Source organism: Gorilla gorilla, chromosome 9, assembly GCF_029281585.2.
Source record: "Gorilla gorilla gorilla isolate KB3781 chromosome 9, NHGRI_mGorGor1-v2.1_pri, whole genome shotgun sequence".
Classification (NCBI taxonomy): Eukaryota; Metazoa; Chordata; class Mammalia; order Primates; family Hominidae; genus Gorilla; species Gorilla gorilla.
The window spans coordinates 65,527,153-65,532,500 of NC_073233.2; positions in this window are offsets into that span (position 1 = coordinate 65,527,153).

Here is a 5,348-nt window from a genome sequence, read left to right on the forward strand (position 1 = left end):
ACAGGGTTTCACCATATTGGCCAGGCTGGTCTCAGACTCCTGCCCTCAAGTGATCCACCTGCCTCAGCCTCCCAAAGTGCTGGGATTACAGGTGGGAGCCACCACACTCGGCCCCAATTGATTTTTGATATGAAGAGAGAACAATCTCTTCCACAAACTGTGTTGAGACACCTGGATATCCACATGCAAAATAATGAAATTTGATTCCTACCTCACACTGTATATAAACATTAACTCAAAATGGATCAAAGACTTAAATGTAAGACCTGAAACCATACAACTGTTAGAAGAAAATACAGGGGGTAAATCTTTATGACCTTAGATTTGGCAATGGATTTTTGGATATGACATCAAAAGCATTAGAAACAAAAGAAAAAAATAGATGTCTTAGCATGAGCTGCTATGACAGAATACCATAGGCTGGGTGGCCTAAGTAACAGAAATGTATTGGCTTCTAGTTCTGGAGGCTAGAAATCTGAGATCAGGTGTCAGCATGATCGCGTTCTTGTGAAGGCTTTCTTCCTGGCTTGCAAACAGCTACCTTCTCACTGTGTCCTCACACAGCGAAGAGAGTGAGAGAGAGCCAGCAAGTTCTCTGGTGTCTCTTCTTATAAAGGCACTAATTCCATCATGAGGGCTCCACCCTCATGACCTCATCTAAATCTAATTATCTCCCAAGGCCCCATCTCCAAATACCATTATGCTGGGGATTAGGGTTTCAACACATGCATTTTGGAGGCAGGGGACACAATTCAGTCCATGGCAGTAGATAGATTGCGATGATTTTTATAGATAAAAATTAAAGGACATTGCAGCATTCCAATATGGCCAAATAGGAACAGCTCCGGTCTGCAGCTCCTAGTGTGATTGATGAAGAAGATGGGTGATTTCTGCATTTCCAACTGAGGTACCTGGTTCATCTAATTGGGACTGGTTGGACAGTGGGTACAGCCCATGGAGGGCGAGCTGAAACAGGGCGGGGCATTGCCTCACTGGGGAAGCTCAAGGGGTCGGGGGATTTCCCTTTCCTAGCCAAGGGAAGCTGTGACAGACTGTACCAGGAAAATCGGGACACTCCCGCCCAAATACTGCACTTTTCCAATGGTCTTAGCAAACAGCACACCAAGAGATTTTATCCTGCACCTGGCTCAGCGGGTCCCATCCCCACGGAACCTTGCTCACTGCTAATGCAGCAGTCCAAGATCGAACTGCGAGATGGCAAGCCTGGCTAGGGGAGGGGCATCCACCACTGCTGAGGCTGGAGTAGGTAAACAAAGTGGCCAGGAAGCTTGAACTGAGTGGAGCCCATCCCAGCTCAATCAGGACCCCTGCCTCTGTAGACTCCACCTCTGGGGGCAGGGCATAGCTGAACAAAAGGCAGCAGAAACTTCTGCAGACTTAAACGTCCCTGTCTGACAGCTCTGAAGAGAGCAGTGGTTCTCCCAGCATGGTGTTTGAGCTCTGAGAACGGACAGACTGCCTCCTCAAGTGGGTCCCTGACCCCTGTGTAGACTAACTTGGAGACACCTCCCAGTAGGGGCTGACTGACACCTCATACATATGGGTGCCCCTCTGAGATGAAGCTTCCAGAGGAAGGGTCAGGCAGCAATATTTGCTGTTCTGCAGCCTCCACTGGTGATACCCAGGCAAACAGGGTCTGGAGTGGACCTCCAGCAAACTCCAACAGAGCTGCAGCTGAGGGACCTGACTGTTAGAAGAAAAACTAACAAACAGAAAGGAATAGCATCAACATCAACTAAAAGGCCATCCACACCAAAACCCCGTCTGTAGGTCACCATCATCAAAGACCAAAGGTAGATAAAACCACAAAAATGGGGAGAAACCAGAGCAGAAAAGCTGAAAATTCTAAAAACCAGAGAGCCTCTTCTCCTCCAAAGGATTGCAGTTCCTCGCCAGCAATGGAACAAAGCTGGATGGAGAATGACTTTGACAAGCTAACAGAAGTAGGCTTCAGAAGGTCAGTAATAACAAACCTCTCCGAGCCAAAGGAGGATGTTCGAACCCATCGCAAGGAAGCTAAAAATGTTGAAAAAAGATTAGACGAATAGCTAGCTAGAATAAACAGTGTAGAGAAGACCTTAAATGACCCGATGGAGCTGAAAACCATGGCACAAAAACTACGTGACGCATGCACAAGCTTCAGTATAGCTGATTCAATCAAGTGGAAGAAAGGGTATCAGAGATTGAAGATCAAATTAATGAAATAAAGTGAGAAGAGAAGTTTAGAGAAAAAAGAATTAAAAAAAACAAACAAAGCCTCCAAGAAATATGGGACTATGTGAAAAGACCAAATCTACATTTGATTGGTGTACCTGAAAGTGATGGAGAGAATGGAACCAAGCTGGAAAACACGCTTCAGGATATTATCCAGGAGGACTTCCCCAACCTAGCAAGGCAGGCCAACATTCAAATTCAGGAAATACAGAGAACACCACAAAGATACTCCTCAAGAAGAGCAACTCCAAGACACATAATTGTCAGATTCACCAAGGTTGAAATGAAGGAAAAAATGTTAAGGGCAGCCAGAGAGAAAGGTCAGGTTACCCACATAGGGAAGCCCATCAGACTAACAGCAGATCTCTCAGAAGAAACTCTACAAGCCAGAAGAGAGTGGGGACCAATATTCAACATTCTTAAGGAAAAGAATTTTCAACCCCAAATTTCATATCCAGCCAAACTAAGCTTCATAAGTGAAAGAGAAATAAAATCCTTCACAGACAAGCAAATGCTGACAGATTTTGTCACCACCAGGCCTGCCCTAAAAGAGCTCCTGAAGGAAGCACTAAACTTGGAAAGGAAAAACTGGTACCAGCCACTGCAAAAACATACCAAATTGTAAAGACCATTGATGCTAGGAAGAAACTGCATCAACTAACGGGCAAACTAACCAGCTAACATCATAATGACAGGATCAAATTCACACATAACAATATTAACCTTAAATGTAAATGCGCTAAATGCCCCAATTAAAAGACACAGACTGGCAAATTGGATAAAGAGTTAAGACCCATCAGTGTGCTGTATTCAGCAGACCCATCTCACGTGCAGAGACATACATAGCCTCAAAATAAAGGGATGGAGGAAGATCTACCAAGCAAATGGAAAGCAAAAAAAAGCAGGGGTTGCAATCCTAGTCTCTGATAAAACAGACTTTAAACCAACAAAGATCAAAAGAGACAAAGAAGGCCATTACATAACGGTAAAGGGATCAATTCAACAAGAAGAGCTAATTATCCTAAATATATATGCACCCAATACAGGAGCACCCAGATTCATAAAGCAAGTCCTTAGAGACCTACAAACAGACTTAGACTCCCACACAATAATAATGGGAGAATTTAACACCCCACTGTCAATATTAGACAGATCAATGAGACAGAAGGTTAACAAGGATATCCAGGAATTGAACTCAGCTCTGCACCAAGAAGACCTAATAGACATCTACAGAACTCAACCCCCAAATCAACAGAATATACATTCTTCTCAGCACCACATTGTACTTATTCCAAAATTGACCACATAGTTGGAAGTAAAGCACTCCTCAGCAAATATAAAAGTACAGAAATCACAACAAACTGTCTCTCACACCACAGTGCAATCAAATTAGAACTCAGGATTAAGAAACTCACTCGAAACCACTCAACTACATGGAAACTGAACAACCTGCTCCTGAATGACTACTGGGTAAATAACGAAATGAAGGCAGAAATAAAGATGTTCTTTGAAACCAATGACAACAAAGACACAACGTACCAGAATCTCTGGGACACATTTAAAGCAGTCTGTAGAGGGAAATTTATAGCACTAAATGCCCACAAGAGAAAGCAGGAAAGATCTAAAATCGACACCCTAACATCACAATTAAAAGAACTAGAGAAGCAAGAGCAAACAAATTCAAAAGCTATCAGAAGGCAAGAAATAACTAAGATCAGAGCAGAACTGAAGGTAATAGAGACATAAAAAAACCCTTCAAAAAATAAATGAATCCAGGAGCTGGGTTTTTGAAAAGATCAACAAAATTGATAGACTGCTAGCAAGACTAATAAAGAAGAAAAGAGAGAAGAATCAAACAGACGCAATAAAAAATGATAAAGGGGATATCACCACTGATCCCACAGAAATACAAACTATCATAAGAGAATACTATGAACACCTCTATGCAAATAAACTAGAAAATCTAGAAGAAATGGATAAATTCCTAGACACATACACCCTCCCAAGACTAAACCAGGAAGAAGTCGAATCCCTGAATAGACCAGTAACAAGTTCTGAAATGGAGGCAATACTTAATAGCCTGCCAACCAAAAAAAAATCCAGGGCCAGATGGATTCACAGCCGAATTCTACCAGCGGTACAAGGAGGAGCTGGTACCATTCCTTCTGAAACTATTCCAATCAATAGAAAAAGAGGGAATCCTCCCTAACTCATTTTATGAGGCCAGCATCATCCTGATACCAAAGCCTGGCAGAAACACAGCAAAAAAAGAGAATTTTAGACCAATATCCCTGATGAACATCGATGCAAAAATCCTCAATAAAATACTGGCAAACCGAATCCAGCAGCACATCAAAAAGCTTATCCACCAAGATCAAATTGGCTTCATCCCTGGGATGCAAGGCTGGTTCAACATACGCAAATCAATAAACGTAATCCATCACATAAACAAAACCAAAGAGAAAAACCACATGATTATCTCAATAGATGGAGAAAAGGCCTTTGACAAAATCCAACAGCCCTTCATGCTAAAAACTCTCAATAAACTAGGTATTGATGGAACATATCTCAAAATAATAAGAGCTATCTATGACAAACTCACAGCCAGTATCATACCAAATGGGCGAAAACTGGAAGCATTCCCTTTGAAAACTGGCACAAGACAGGGATGCCCTCTCTCACCACTCCTATTCAACATAGTGTTGGAAGTTCTGGCCAGGGCAATCAAGCAAGAGAAATAAATAAAGGGTATTCAATTAGGAAAAGAGGAAGTCAAATTGTCCCTGTTTGCAGAAGACATGATTGTATATTTAGAAAACCCCATCATCTCAGCCCAAAATCTCCTTAAGCTGATAACCAACTTCAGCAAAGTCTCAGGATACAAAATCAATGTACAAAAATCACAAGCATTCTTATACACAAATAACAGACAAACAGAGAGCCAAATCATGAGTGAACTCCCATTCACAATAGCTACAAAGGGAATAAAATACCTAGGAATCCAACTTACAAGGGATGTGAAGGACCTCTTCAAGGAGAACTACAAACCACTGCTCAACGAAATAAAAGAGGACACAAACAAATGGAAGAACATTCCATACTCATGGATAGGA